At 41.0% G+C, this 17,175-nt stretch overlaps 1 protein-coding gene across 1 annotated transcript in view; it reads right to left on the reverse strand.

Annotated features, from left to right (window-relative positions):
* LOC124621969 (beta-1,3-galactosyltransferase 4-like) overlaps positions 1 to 17,175 on the reverse strand; it is a 273,923-nt gene that overhangs the window by 143,677 nt on the left and 113,071 nt on the right. The window lies entirely within an intron of this gene.

Below are 17,175 nucleotides of genomic sequence, written 5' to 3' on the forward strand. Positions count from 1 at the left end.
ACCTTTGTAAACACTTCTGGCCCAGACATGTATTGCTGCAAACACTGCCGGTCTGTAATAACCGATAATGTACTACGTACGTCTGCAATTCGTGTCGCCACAATGTTGCCGGACAACGTTGTCGGAATATATGGCCGTCTAAAAGTACTTTTAGATATAGAGCGTTTAAAGTCATTCTATTAAAAAGTTGAACATGTATGACATGGTACAATTGTTTAACAAAGTTCGTATGTTGTTCAAAACATGTGGAGTTTGAGAGACTGGTGAATCAGGTTAGACAAGTTGGAGACCCATAGAGGGAGTAAAGGTACAAGTCCCTGGTTTTCAAAGATTGGTGCACACCCACCCACCCACCCCTTTCCTCCCAAGAAGGGCGTAGGGACGTATAAAAGGGAGTGCGGCCGAACCGAGAGGTACCAACGCATTACATTATTAAAAAAAAGTAGCTATTTAATCAAGACAAATATGTTGGTACTAACGACGAACTGTCTACTGGTACACAGTATCTTCTGTGTACTCAGACTAATTTTCGTCTTAGTCATCAGCCTGGATGTAAGCGCAGTAACTGCCTGTAGCCAATCCTACCACTGAAATTCGTAGCGCACGAGTACAATAGATGTCCAAAATTTGGCAGATCGTCTCACGTCTGCCTGATTCGGAACACTTCGTGCAAAGTGTGTTCTGTATACCATTTCTCACAGCTTCAACGACATAGTAATTGTTGCCGGTGGTGGCTTTGCTTCTAAGCCGCGATGGCGCTGGAGTCTTACTAGGAATAAGTAGTTCAGTCAATATCGATCAAACAAACAGTTTAGTAGTGTGTACTTTCGATGTGAAAGTGAACTGTCTGCTTTTAGAGCTATTTTTTTCTTCACTTCGTTATGAGCTTGTCGAATAAACCCAAGTACAGTGACGATTACATTAAATATAGTTTGTTGCTGTACAAAGCAATGGTGTCGACCGGCCTCAATATGTTATTTGTTATGAAGTATTGAGCAAATGATGCCATGAGACCTTGTTGTCTCGAACGGTATTTGTTAACTGAACACAGCGCTTTAAAAGGTAAGCCGATGGAGTTTTGAGTTGCAAAATTTGCAAGTTTGAAATATATGAAGTTGGGTAGAACTGGATCCATTGCTCCATCTTCTGAAAAAACGATCCTAGCTTCCTGTGAGTTATCGCTACCCATCACACAAGCTAAGAAGAATCATTGTGTCGGAAAAACACTTGTCAAACCATGTTTGTTCGAAAGCACCCGATATTGTTCTTGGACCAGAAATTAAACAAAAACTTTCATATATACCTTTTTCTGACAACACTGTAAAACGTCGGGTTGATGACGACAGGGCCACAGACATAACAAATCAGGTAGTGCAGGCCGAGAAAGAATCAGAATTTTGCGTAATACAGTTAGAAGAGAGTACAGATGTTACAAATTGTTGTCAACTGTTAATTTTCGTTCGATGAATCCAAAACGAAACAGTTGAAAAGGAGATGCTGCTTTCTAGAGAGCTAACGACTTCTTCAAAAGCAGCTCATATAATGACAGCGATATCTGAATTCTTTAGAAAATATGAATTGTCGTGGCAAAAGCTGATCGTTGCCCCATCAATGCTTGGATATCGCTCAGGATGCGTGCAGAAGGTCAGAGGAAAGAATCCCAATGATATTTCAATTCACTGTGCTATACGACGTCCAGCCTTGGCAGCTGAGACACTTCCAGAAAAACTCAACGACGTCTCAAAATTATGCTTCAAAATTTGTGAATCTTGTTAAAAAGAATGCGTTAAATACTAATCTGTTACGGCCCTTTGTGAAGATTTGGGAAGGGAACATTTAAAAAAATTAGAAATTTCAAGGTGGAGATTCGAACGTAATTTATCATGAGGATGCCATCACAGCGTTTACTGATAAGCTGAAACTTGAGAAGCGTAGAATTGTAGCCTGTAATTATTCCTGTTTTCCCAGAATATTTGGAATCCTGGAAGCAGCACTCTTTATGGAGGTCTTTAAGCAAACTGATACTCCAAATAAAATATCAAATTATTTGCAGCATCTACCTGACAAATTCAAACGTTACTTCCCTAACATTTGCATATTGACAACAGATCCTTTTCACTTTGACATAGACATTCTGTCGTAAACACTGTGAGAACCAGCTTTGAAAATTAAAAACGGTTCTGCAGCCAAATCTGACTGAGGTGCACAAGAAGATCGATATATTTATTGATATATAAATAAATGCATATGTCTAAGAATTTATTTAATATCTTGTATTTAGAATTTTATATGGGATACAAATTATTTTCCTGGTTTTAGTGGAAATTGTTGCAATAACTTCCATAGGCGTAATATGCTCTTCAATTTTGATCAAATTGAAGATAACGTGAAATTTATGCGACTTTGGTTGAACCAATTATTATTTTACAACCGAAACATCTTGTCAATTTTTGGAGAGCTTTGTTTCATCGAGATATAGATAAAATAGTACACAATAGGTCTAAACCATCATCTTTACATATCTATGCTAAGATGTTATTCGACAAAACAAAAGTGTTTCCTTGTCATCTACAAAGGAAAGTGGCCGAAGAAGTACAGTACACAAATTTTTAGTTGTTCTTCCCTTGACATGTCAGAACAAGTGGAAACATTTCGTATCGATTAACCTCTTTTCCCCATTGGCACCATTGTCAAAGTCTTACTGTCGTGGCACTAAAGATGTGAGGGAAGTTTTGCTGTGTCGTGGTGTATTGTTTGACAATTCAAGTAATGACGAAATGGGCAACTAATTACAATTGGCAATAATTGTATTTACATAAAATTATCTGGCACTACCTAAAACGCTGAATACGTTTTTCTTCTTCTAATTGCTAAGAGCTACATCATCATTAAAACAGTTTCATTTCTTTTAATACATGTAACGCACTTTAAGATTAGCGCATTCTCAAATCTACGTTTCTTCCGTGTCAGATTTATAACATTGCAGCTTTTTGGTACGATGCGCACTAACCCGTCCGTTGGTAGCTCCGAACTGGAGACGGGTAAATATTTCTCCCTCTCACATCACCCGTTGCCGCAGCGACAATGATACTCTCTCGCTGTCCTCCACCTAAACGCGCTTGAGGTAAAACACCAACTCCAAATGTTCATACTGTAACATATTCTACTGCTCATAATCCAGTGAACGCGTTATCATCATAATATTAATACGTGAACACGAAAATTGAAGTGCCCATTTTTAACATTAATTGTACAACGAGGCAAGTGAAACTTACATAATTCGAAAGGTACTTTGCCATAGATGTCGACAAAGAATCATGTGTGTACATAGACATTCAGAGATGTGTGTACATAGATATACGCACATGGGAAAAGAGGAAAGCTTTCCTCTGTCTCTCACATTGCTACCAACTTGTACCACACGTACCGATCAGGTGCTATGGTAAAAATGACACACGAAAGTAGTGACGTTTCGCGAAATCGCATTCTAGGGACGTTCACGTTTAAATGTTGTCGACGGTTCATTTTCAATAACACAGGCACAATGGGCAGCTACCAGTGCCACAACTGCTACTTCGTTGGTGTTGTCAGCAGCGGAAAACGAAATTAGCAAAAAAGTTGTCGGGAGCAACAAACGTTCATTAGCGTCGTTTTTTCCCTTACACTGGTCCAAGAGTAAGCAGAACTAACTGTGTTGGGTTGCCGCTTTCATCACAAAATTTGAAGCGCTCCTAATTTTCAGTTTCTTTATTTTGAATACCTACGACTAAGTATATTTGTTTTAGGCTATGCGTGAAAGAAGGACACTAACGAGTCGGACTGAAAGACGAAGACAGAGAGAATTTTGTTGTAGGCAAAGTAATAGGAATAATGTCGACGTTGATAATAATCATCCCATTTTGTTTTTAAAGATACATTTAAACGTGCACTGAACATAGTTTCAAGTAATCGAGAGTTGTTATTGCTGTTTGATGATTTTAGAGTCCAGATTTAGTAATGCAAATCATTTCACATCTGATGTTACTTTACACGTTAGAACGGCGCTCACATTCTGTTGTCTTAAGTTATTTCACCATCATTAACTGAAAATTAATTCTCAAAGCACTGTATCAAAGACTAACTTCAAATGATCAAGCAATGAAAGAGAAATCAAAGAACTCTTTCGAGAATACTCGTAGTTACCATGCAGCATCTGCTATGGGTCATTTCTGGCGCCAAAATTTCAGAGTTGCGTGTGGAGTGTATCACTTTGAGATAGACGGTACTTTTTTATCACGGATTATGTCCACTGATTCAGTTGGTCGACTTTCGACTACAGGCGATACTAGTCATTATAAATTTATATAGAACTGAAGTCTATTCATCGCACTTACCAATATTGCAAGATGAGACCTTGTCCCAAAATGAAGTGAGGAAACAATTATGAACGGTTATTATTGTTATTGTACATGCAATTTTAGTTAGTGTCTTACTTAAAATGGTGTGTGATGCAGAGCGAGTATTATTTAGCGGCCTTGTTCGTGAGAGGGGAAATGTTGACTTGGTTCCCCATTGGTACTGCCTACCCACAGGTGCTTGCACTTCCTATGGAATGGAACTGGTGTCCGTCGACCCACTTTTTGGATAAAACTATGTACCAAAGTGAATATACACTACTGGCCATTAAAATTGCTACACCAAGAAAAAATGAAGATGATAAACGGGTATTCATTGGACAAATACATTGTACTAGAAATGACATATGATTACATTTTCACGCAATTTCGGTGCATAGATCCTGAGAAATCAGTACCCAGAACAACCACCTCTGACCGTAATAACGGCCTTGATACGCCTGGGCATTGAGTCAAACAGAGCTTGGATGGGGTGTACAGGTACAGCTGCCCATGCAGCTTCAACACGATATTACAGTTCCTCAAGAGTAGTGACTGGCGTATTCTGACGAGCCAGTTGCTCGGCCACTATTGACCAGACGTTTACAATTGGCGAGAGATCTGGAGAATGTGCTCGCCAGGGCAGCAGTCGAACATTTTCTGTATCCAGAAAGATCCGTACAGGACCAGAAACATGCGGTCATGCATTATCCTGCTGAAATGTAGGGTTTCGCAGGGATCGAATGAAGGGTACAGCCACGGGTCGTAACACATCTGAAATGTAACGTCCACAGTTCAATGTGCCGTCAATGCGAACAAGAGGTGACGGAGACGTGTAACCAATGGCATACCATACCATCATGCCGGATGATAAGCCAGCATGGCGATGACGAATACACGCTTTCAATGTGCGTTCACCGCGATGTCGCCAAACACGGATGCGACCATCATGATGCTGTAAACAGAACCTGGATTCATCCGAAAAAATGACGTTTTGCCATTCGTGCTCCCAGGTTCGTCGTTGAGTACACCATCGCAGGCACTCCTGTCTGTGATGCAGCGTCAAGGGTAACCGCTGTCATGGTCTCCGAGCTGATAGTCCACGCTGCTGCGAACGTTGTCTAACTGTTCGTGCAGATGGTTGTTTTCTTGCAAACTTCCCAATCTGTTGACTCACTGATTGACACATGGCTGCACGATCCGTTACAGCCATGCGGATAAGATGCCTGTCATCTCGACTGCTAGTGATACGAGGCCGTTGGGATGCAGTACGGCGTTCCGTATTACCCTCCTGCACCCACCGATTCCATATTCTGTTAACAGTCATTGGATCTCGACCAACGCGAGCAGCAATGTCGCGATACGATAAACCGCAATCGCGATAGGCTACAATCCGACCTTTATCAAAGTCGGAAACGTGATGGTACGCATTTCTCCTCCTTACACGAGGCATCACAACAACGTTTCACCAGGCAACGCCGGTCAACAGCTGTTTGTGTATGAGAAATTGGTTGGAAACTTTCCTCGTGTCAGCACGTTGTAGGTGTCGCCACCGGCGCCAACCTTGTGTGAATGCTTTGAAAAGCTAATCATTTGCATATCACAGCATCATCTTCGTGTCGGTTAAATTTCGCGTCTGTAGCACGTCATCTTCGTGGTGTAGCAATTTTAATGGCCAGTAGTGTAAATATAAAACTGAAACATAGTACTTGATACATTGTGCAATTCTGGTCTTATGGCAGTTCATGAATGCACGCATGTTCAAGATATGATTAGTGTATGGAAACTGAGGCTGTAATAATGAGTCGTCACGAGTCCGTTTATTTCGTGCGGCATTTACACCGTAGTGGCTGATCGGCACAAGGTTCACGCACCACAATTATGTTGGCAGTACCGGGAGAGAAACTAATGCCAACGCATTTCTCTTTCACGACGCCCCCCCCACCCCTTTCTTCACCAAATCCTTTCCACTTTCCATTTTACCACCTCCCCCAGCCCCTCTCCCTTACCCAAGACGTTGAGCTGATCGGTCGCATTTTCAGGTGCTTGCTGTAGATCGTACAGTATAATCATTGTGAAGGGGTGAGTGAAGTTTCCAGTTTTGGCAGTAGAGGAGCACAACAAAGAAAACTTTGGGAACTCGTGGTATAAGTAACTCAGAGAAACGAATGTGAGGTACGACTATGCACGAGACACGTTTACGCGAGGATTCCCTGTCGGTCTGTGCGACAGTTTAGTTTGTTCACGTCCTGACCGAATTTTCAGGGGGATACCGTAACCGAAGAGAGCAACCTGCGTCTACCATAGGCAAATACATTGGCTACTGCGAAGGGAGTGGCCTGTGTGGGGATCAAATTGCTCTTTCTTCACATAGTACTGGCACCTCACATGTGCTTACCGGTTCGGCATATTTCGGTACGAAAATCAGTTCGTAACGGCTATAGCAGACACAAGCACTAATTTTTAGTTCGCCAATGTTGGCAGCGGCCGGACACAGTTCATGGGCCAAAGTCTGTCGACTCGTATGGGCTTCCGCCGATCTAGAAGTAGGAAGCCATCGTACAGGATGTCGTGAACAAACTATGAAAAAGGGTCCTGTGGAGACGGAAATACTGCCGGCGGGCTGTGGCAGTGCGGTTCCTGATGTTTATCTTGCTGATTAGGACTTCCGCATCTAACGCGACGTCCTGTTTTCTGCACTCTACTACATCTGTAGTGGTACTCTGCGAACCACTGCATGGTAGAGAGTACTTCCCACTGTACCACGTGTCATTGTTTCTTCCCGTTTCGTTCGCGAATGGAGCCCAAAAATGCTTCCGTTGAAACATCCCCTTAGAAAAAATTTATGAATGACTTTCAATAATCCCTACAAAAGAATGGCCCTCACTAACAATAACTTATACCTTTCGTGAATCACTTACCTCACAAAAATCTTCGTTACTCCAACTACAGCAATACAGCGAGCGCCAACACTGCCAGCTAAATAAAAGATTCTAACTACTGAAGGCGCTAACATCTGATAGGCATAGCAAATGAAAGATTTTGATGGAGAACAAACAATGTATTTACCTTAACAGTGTTCAAAAGTTATAATGTATGTATCAGTTCATGACATCCAGTCTTACAAATTTCCTTTTTCTGAAGGACACGTCCAGATCGTCCGCTCTCAAAACTCTGCTATCTCTCCCCCCACATCCACCACTGTTGGCGGCTAACTGCGCAACGCTACGCGCTGTTCACATCCAACTGCCCAGCACTACAATAGTGAATATTCCACTAATGCCAACCAGCCACAGACTGCACACAGCACAGTCAGTGATATTGATACAGAGCGCTACGTGGCGTTACCAACATAAAAACCTAAACAGCCTACTTACACCGTGCGTGCCGTAATTAGTCGGGTCTTGTATTCGCCGTTCATACGGGAGAGATAAGTCCACATCTGTAGTATTACACTGTTGCATAAGTTCGTAGCGTTTTTGTTTTGCATGTAGGTATTCCGTTTGCTGTGTGTTTATTTGTAGTTCACTGTAGCTATTTAGTTCTACGTATTGTCATTTTGTCGTTTGGGGATTGTGAGTGGAGCTGTAGACGCTAGAAAATGGAGTGCCAAGTGGAGAAATTTGGACATTTAAAGTGTATTCTTCAGTTTGAGGTCCATAGAGGAATGACAGCGGCGCAGACAGCCAGAAACATTTGCGCCGTGTTTGGGGATAATGACATTAGACAAGGTACAGAAAGAAGATGGTTTTCTAGTTTTAAAAAGCATTATTTTGTCATAAGTGACTATCCACGTTCAGGAAGACCTTCAGGGTTTGATGAATATCGTTTAAATGCATTAACCTATAACGATACACGTCAGTGTACTCGAGAACTGAAAGATGTGATGAGAAATGTGATCATCCCACCATTGTGTGAAAATTGCTTGTCACGAGGAAAAGTTCAAAACATCGGGTGTATGGGTACTGCGTGCTCTAAGCCAAAATCAGAAAAATCAGCCGGTGGCAATATGTGCATCTCTGCTTGCTCGTCATCAACTGACTCACGAACAACACCGACCATTCCTACCCTGTATCGTTACTGGTGACGACAAATGGTGTATTTATGCTAACATGTAGATTTAGAGAATGCTTTTGACAATGTTGACTGGAATACTCCCTTTCAAATTCTGAAGGTGGCAGGGATAAAATGGGGTAAAATAAAGGGAGCGAAAGGCTATTTACAATTTATACAGAAACCAGATGGCAGTTGTAAGAGTCGAGGAGAATGAAAGGGAAGCAGTGGTTGGGAGGGGAGTGAGACAGGGTTGTAGCCTCTCCCAGATGTTATTCAATCTGTATATTGAGCAAGCAGAAAGGAAACGAAAGAAATATTTGGAGTAGGTATTAAAATCCATGAAGAAGAAATAAAAACTTTGAGATTCACTGATAACATTGTAATTCTGTCAGACACAGCAAAGGACTTGGAAGAGCAGTTGAACGAAATGGACAGTGTCTTGAAAGGAGGATATAAGATGAACATCAACAAAAGCAAAACGTGGATAATGGAATGTAGTCCAGTTAACTCGGGTGATGCTGGAGGAATTAGATTAGGGAATGAGACACTTGAAGTAGTAAAGGAGTTTTGCTATTTGGGGAGCAAAAGAACTGATGATGGTCGAAGTAAAGAGGATATAAAATGCAGACTGGCAATGGCAAGGAAAGCGTTTCGGAAGAAGAGAAATTTGTTAACATCGAGTATAGATTTAAGTGTCAGGAAGTCGTTTCTGAAACTGCTTGTATGGAGTGTAGCCATGTATGGAAGTGAAACATGGACGATAAATAGTTTGGACAAGAAGAGAATAGAAGCTTTCGAAATGTGGTGCTACAGAAGAATGCTGAAGATTAGATGGGTAGATCACATAACTAATGAGGAGGTATTGAATAGAATTGTGGAGAAGAGGATTTTGTGGCAAAACTTGACTAGAAAAAGGGATCGGTTGGTAGGACATGTTCTGAGGCATCAAGGGATCACCAGTTTAGTATTGGAGGGCAGCGTGGAGGGTAAAAATCGTAGAGGGAGACCAAGAGATGAATACACTAAACAGATTCAGTAGGATGTAGGCTGCAGTACGTACTGGGAGATTAAGCTTGCACAGGTAGAGTAGCATGAAGAGCTGCATCAAACCAGTCTCAAGACTGAAGACCACAACAATAACAAGAAAGGAATGGTTGATCCCAAAGAAAGCAGCAAATTCCCTAACAAAGACCCGCGCGCATGAACGAAAGATAATATTATGCATCTGGTGGACCAGCGATGGTGTTGTGTACTACTAGTTGCTTCCCGAGGTGTAACCACCACTGCAGACATTTACTGTCAGCAACTGAGACTCTTGCTGACGTAGTCCAAGAACAACGGCAGGGAGACGACGTGAAGTGATGTTACTTGTTACTCCATGATAACGCCCGCCCACATTCTGCTAGACTTACAAAGAACACTACACTCTTAATTTTTCATATCTTTTACACGGTCATGATTTCGGCCTTTGGAACCGTTCTCAAGCGTCGGTTGAAACGTTAAAATATGTCTGACTTGTCTGTGACAGGTCAGACATGTTTTAACATTTCAACAGGAAATTCAGAACGGTTCCAAAGGCCGCAATCCTCACTGCGTACAATAAATGAACAATTAACAGTCAAATGGCGGTAATTTCGCAAAAAACTGTATACGGCTGTGGTTCCCCACGAAGAGAAGGTCATTAACTGTAGAGGATTTTGGAAGTCATTCCGCCCCTACCTTATTTACCTCATCTTGCGCCCTGCGATTTTCACCGTTTCCGCTCTCTATTGAACAAGCTTGAAGAAATTTAATTTCTGGATAAAAATGCCCTCCGAACATGGCTGGACGAGTTCTTCCCTTCAAAACCACGAGATTTCTACAATCGTGGAATCGAGAAGCTACCCCAGTGCTGGCAGTCGGTAAACAGCGAAGAATATGAAACTTCCTGGCAGATTAAAACTGTGTGCCCGACCGAGACTCGAACTCGGAACCTTTGCCTTTCGCGGGCAAGTGCTCTACCATCCGAGCTACCGAAGCACGACTCACGCCCGGTACTCACAGCTTTACTTCTGCCAGTATCTCGTCTCCTACCTTCCAAACTTTACAGAAGCTCTCCTGCGAACCTGAGTTGCCCGCAAAAGGCAAAGGTCCCGAGTTCGAGTCTCGGTCGGGCACACAGTTTTAATCTACCAGGAAGTTTCATATCAGCGCACACTCCGCTGCAGAGTGAAAATTTCGTTCAGCGAAGAATATATTACTGACGACTTAAGTCTCTGTTATGTGTAACAGTTGTTTAATTAAACTTACGGAAAAACGCTACTAACTTACGCACGATCCCAATGTATTTCTAGATTTGCCGCTTAACAATTGTTCATGAAACTCCGTACAGCCGTTAAGTTATTGATAAAATGCGTTATTAACCAATGTTAATGACGAACCTCTATGTCTGCCGGTTTGGATCACAGACTATCATCACGGGGCTTCGGGTGAAAACAGATCACGTGAAAGCTATTTCACGACCGTTATGGGCTCATATGACAACTGAGTTATAGTTAAAGTCCAGTCAATAACAGCAGAAGGTTGTTATCGATGGGCGACCTAAAGAATATGTATAATAAAATACTCTGATATTGAAATATTTTATTTTCAGCTTACCTTGAACATTATCTTTCGAACTGCATTCCTGTAGACGCATAGGTCATAAATACTGACTGAATGAAATATTTGAAATATATGTCATCGACCAAGTAATGTTAGTGGTTGCCTTCAGCGGGCCAGGGAGTGTCCATGAATTGTTTATAGTGTAATAGCTATTTCATACAACATAAATCTAAATACATACCAATAATTTTCACAATTTTTATTTTTTCTACGAACTTTTGCCGGTTTCTGAACATGAATTCGAAATAAAGGAGGCTTAAAATGTAAATTTCCCCTAAGAAGGATAAAAAACTATTTGATTATCAAAAAACTTGCAAACTATTAGAAAACATAATGATAACCATTTCTTTTATTTTGTTCATAGTGACTTACTTAACCCTGAGATCAGACAAAATTCGAGGTGGCTTATTCAAGCCAATTCGCACTGCATCGCTTAACACCACCTAGTCTATGTTCACAGCACGGAACCTTACATTGTGAATATGACAAAATACTGTGAACTTCTCGTACCTTCCAATGATGGTTGCAGAAATTGAATCACTATTGTATCGTTATAAGGATTCAGTCAATAATACTAGTCCATAACAAGAAACGTGATGCAAATCCAACTTTTCTTCTAAACTGTTACTTTGCGTCTTCGTTGAACAATTTACAGTTAACGACCGCTAGAATACGCCTTGTCAGTATTCACAGAGAAATCGAGCCGGCCCATAGATAGCTACATTACACTAAAGTGCACTCTACGATTGACTGTGGACTTTCACTACGGTAATTTTGATGTCATGAGCCCATAAGGAACGTAAACTATGCTCTCACCTGACCTGTTTTCACTTCTCATTCTGTGTTATTGTCTATGACCGAAACCGATAGGCATATAGGTTTATTATAAACAGCTGATGGTTAATAATGCATTTTCTCAAGTCTTTTGTACGCAGGCTTGCGACGAATGATTGGATTCTTTCTTCAAGAGTCTGCTAGCTCTTTGATACCGTCAGATCTGAATCACTAATAACTTCGAGACTAATCATGTGTTAACAATGGTTGAGCCCACAACGGATAGATGACGCCTGTACACGTTTGTCGTGCAAGATTTGTCTTGCCTATGACGTTACTATACCACTATAGGTGCATGCGCCTAATTATTACCAACTGGCTTTGTGTAAAGTTATAAACTGGAAGCGTGGAAACCCGTTTGGCTAGACACTGTGTAGGGTGACACTGTGAAAATCTTGCGGAACACAACTAGGACTCAAAGTGAGACAACAAAAATATTTGCCGGAATATAAGTGAAATCGATATTAAACTGAAAATTACAAAATGAGAGATGCCTCCTATGACTCGTAAATATACTCGGAATTATAGAAAACTCAAGTCAGAGGAAAGCTCGCTATAGAAGCAATCCAAAAAGGATATGATTTCCAGTGTCCAAAACGAAATGAGAAAACGGTGCAAAGCGACGAGCATACGGCCAACGACAGTCCAGACTTGTGGTTTATCTATTCTGCAACCATTAAACTACTCTGTGTAACCATTGTATTGAAGAGAAAATTTAATTGTGACGGAGGGGACTGGAATACGATAGTAGGAAAAGGAAGCGAAGGAAAAATAGTAGATGAACATAGACCGGGGAAAAGGAATGAAAGAGGAGGTAGCCGCCTGGTGGAATTCTGCACAGAGCATACTTTAATCATAGCTAACACTTGGTTCGAAAATCATGAAAGAAGGTTGTATACGTGCAAGAGACCTGGAGACACCGGAAGGTTTCAGACTCATTAGATAATGGTAAAACAGTTTTAGGAACCAGATTTTAAATTGAAAGACACTTCCAGGGGCAGATGTGGACGCTGACCAAAATTTACTGGTTATGAACTGTAGATTAAAATTAAAGAAACCGCAAGAAGGTAGGAAATTAAGGAGATGGGATCTGGATAATTTGAACCAGAAGTTGTTTAACAAGGTGCATTGGGCAACAGTTGACTACAACGTGGGAAAGGATTACAGTAGAAGACGAATGGATAGCCTTGAGACATGAAATAGTGAAGGCAGCTGAGGATGAAATAAAAGAAAAGACAAGGCGTAGTAGAAATCCTTGGATAACACAGGAGATATTGAATTTAATTGATGAGAGGAGAAAATATAAAAATGCAGCAAATGAAGCAGACGAAAGGGAATACAAACGTCTAAAAAATGAGACTGGCAGGAACCTTAAAACTGTAAGCGGGACAAATTTAAGGATTTTAGGAGCATGTTTCACTAGGGGAAAGATAGATACCACCTACAATAATATTGAGGATATTTTTCGAGAAAAGAGAAGTAGCTGTATGAATATAGTGAGCTCGGTCGGATAGAAAGCCAGTCCCATGCAAAGAAGGGAAAGCTGAAAGGTGGAGTAACTATATAGAGGGTTTCTACAAGGGAGATTAACTTGCCGATAGTATTGTAGAAGAAGAGTGGAAAAACTGGAAGGAGCCGATCCCGAGGAAGATCAGTTTGGATTTTGGAGAAATGTAGGAACACGTGAGGCAATAATGACCCTACAACTTAGCTTACAAGATAGGTTAAGGAAAGGCAAAACTACGTTTATAGCATTTGTAGACTTAGAGAAAGCTTTCGACAATGCTGACTGGAATACTTCTCTTTTGCAGATGGCAGGGGTAAAATACAGGGAGCGACAGGCTATTTAGAACTTTTACAGAACCCAGACGGAATTTATAGAAGTCGAGGGGCATGAAAGGGAAGCAGTGGTTGAGAAGGGAGTGAGACAGGGCTGTAGCCTATCAGCGTTGTTATGTAAACTGTACACCGAGCAAGTAATAAAGGGAACCAAAGAAAAATATGGAGTAGGAACTGAAGTCGAGGGAGAAGATATAAAATCTTCGAAGTGTGCCGACGACATTGTAATTTTGTCAGAGACAGCAAATGTCTGGGAAGAGCAGTTAAACGCAATGGGCAATATCTAAAAAAGGGACGTTATCAAATGAACATGACCACAAGCGGAACAAAGAATGTAATGTAGTCGAATTAAATCAGTTGATGCTGAAATATCAGAGGGAGACCAAGAGAAGAATACAGGAAGCAGTTTCAGAAGGGAGTTTGTTGCAGTAGTTATTCGGAGATGAAGATTCTTGCACAGGATGGAGTAGAGTGGAGATGTGCATGAAACCAGTCTTCACCCTGAAGACAACAACAACAACAACAACAACAACAGAAGGAAGGGGAATGTTGAAAACGAAGAACAATACAGAAGTGAAAAATATTTGAACACTATTTATTAATCTCGAAACATAGCAATGACACCATTTATTGGTAGTTATCTATTATCTAAATGAAAGGGATTGAGGTCATGCGTTTTGCCCCTGGGGAAGGAAACATTAAAATACATGGGAATAAGTTCTGTACACAAATTTTTAGAAGTTTTTGACATTGGGTGATAAAACGTGAAAAAACATCGCGAATCTAATGTGCATTACCACTGGAAGCTTTCAGACTCCAAAGACATTTTTTTTTTCTTCAGAGCTTTAATTTTCAGCAACTGTAGTATATATTTCAGAACAATATTCAATCGGCAGTTGTTCATATTTATTTATTTTATTTATTTATTTATGCATTTATTTTACCTGGCAAGATTAGGGCCTTCAGGCCCTCTCTTACACCTAACCAGGCATACTCAGATTCAACAAATTTCAGTTTCTACAGAACATTAAGGACATATAACATGTTATACAGTATTAATGTTAAAGAAAAAAATAGAGATTATAAAAGTAGTACAATGATAATTATAACAATCAAAAAATGATTATGACAATCAAGAATAATAATAATAATAATAATAATAATAATAATAATAATAATAATAATGACTATGTATATGAAAGTAAACATATTTTTCTTTTATGAATGTCAGTCCTATTGCTAGTTGGGAATTTTCTCGTTATATTCTTGCAGCTTGTGAGTTATTCTCATCAAGCAGAGACATAAGACGATGGAGTGGGGTGAAAGAGATATAGAAGAGGTAGATAGGTTAGAGGAAGAGAAATAGAATGGTAAGATTCGAAGCTATGATGGAGTGGAGAAAGAAAAAGATGAGAGGGGCACAACAATGGTGGCTATACCGTCCCTAATATGTAAGTCTTGAGTTCCCTCTTGAATGTTGAGTGGTTTTGGATAAGACGTAGATCACAGGGGAGCGCGTTCCATAGTCGTATGGCTGAGATGGAGAATGACACGGAGAAAGATTTTGTGTTATGTAAAGGTACAGCCAAGATGCTAGACGTATCCGATCTGGTATTGCGGTTGTGGAATGATGATAGGTGTTTAATATGAGAAGATAAGTATTGGGAGCACCAGTGGCTAAGAAATCGATGAAGTAAGCACATCGTGTGGAGATCGCGTGCCTTATGTGGGCGTATCCAACCTAGCTGGGAGTATGAAGGACTGATATGATCATACAACCGTATATTGCATACGTATCTAACGCAAGCATTCATCACTAGCTCGAGGCATCTCGAATTTTCACTATTTGTGCCGTGTTGAACTACATCACAGTAGTAAAGATTAGGCAAGACTAGTGTTTGGACTAATTTTTGTTTAACATGGGTTGGAAATATTTTTCTAAATTTTTGAATTGCATGTAGGGAGGAGAGCGATTTCCGGCAAGCTGTGACTGTTTGTTCTTCCCAGTTTAGGTGTTCATCCAAGATTATTCCAAGGTCTTTTACTGTTTTTTGGTATGGTAGTTGGGTACCATTGAGGAGTATTTGAGGGACTGTTTCGCGAAAGTACCGACTGATTAACTTTGGATGAGATATAAGTATGACCTGGGATTTCTTGGGGTTTAGTTTCAGACCTAGGTTCTGTGCCCATCGAGAAACAGAGCAAAGATCTGCGTTCATACTCGCTACTGCGTCAGCAATGTTCTTGGGGCTTGCACTTATGTACAGTTGGATGTCGTCGGCATATAGATGGTAGTTGCAGGAGTGAATCACTGAAGAAATATCATTAATGTAAAGTGAGAAGAGTAATGGACCAAGGACGGAGCCTTGGGGAACTCCAGAGCGCACGTTTTTCCATGATGACTTTTCCGACCCACAAATGACTTGTTGACTTCTGTTTTTGAGGTAGCTGTCGAACCAGTGTATTGCGCTGTTTGAGAAATTCAGCTGCTTCATTTTAATTAGTAATATATCAAAGTCAACTGTATCAAAAGCTTTGCTAAAGTCAAGCAGTGTTAGGATGGTAGCTTCACGTCTGTCCATAGCATGTTTAATGTCATCAGTTACTTTGATTAATGCAGTTGCTGTACTATGGTGCTTTCGAAAGCCTGACTGATATTTGTCGTGGATGTGATGAGTTTTGAGGTAATCCGTCAGCTGTTCATGGACGATGTATTCTAGGGCTTTAGATATTGCAGGAAGTATGCTGATCGGCCTGTAGTCACCTGGCGGCTTAGGGTTGTCAGTCTTGGGTATAGGTTGAATTAAACTTTGCTTCCACTCAGTAGGATATGTACTACTGACAAGAGACAGGTTGAAGATGTCTGTGATAACTGGAGTAATAGTGTTTACGACGTTCTTAATCATGCCAATGCTCACTCCATCATTTCCTACTGCCTCGGAAGAGATTCTCATAATTGCCTTGTGTACTGTGCCGGTAGTGACATGTTTTAGGAAAAACTTGATATCTTGGGGCTGGTAATTTGTCGCTGCGTGGCAGTTTACAGCTGTTGAGAAGAAATCGTTTAATTCTTCTGCAGACGCTTGATAAACAGCGTCAGATCTTCGCTTCCCTATACCGAAACTGCGCAGCTTTTTCCACAGTGCAGCAGGTTTTGATATGCCGCATACGACAGAGCGGGCGTGTCTGATTTTGGCATTCCTCACGCTTTGCTTGGTTCTATTTCGGAGATTCCTATAAGCTTCGTACGCCTCGGGAGTTGGGTTACGCTTGAAGGCCCTATGTGCAGCATCACGTTTATTCATTAACTGGCGTAATGCAGTGGTGAGCCACGGAGCGGGAGCTCTCTCTACCTTGACAGTGCGTTGAGGAGCATGTTTATCATACAGTGCAATAATTTTGCGACATAATTCCCGAATTTTTCCGTCTA

This window comes from Schistocerca americana, chromosome 7 (assembly GCF_021461395.2).
Source record: "Schistocerca americana isolate TAMUIC-IGC-003095 chromosome 7, iqSchAmer2.1, whole genome shotgun sequence".
Taxonomy (NCBI): domain Eukaryota; kingdom Metazoa; phylum Arthropoda; class Insecta; order Orthoptera; family Acrididae; genus Schistocerca; species Schistocerca americana.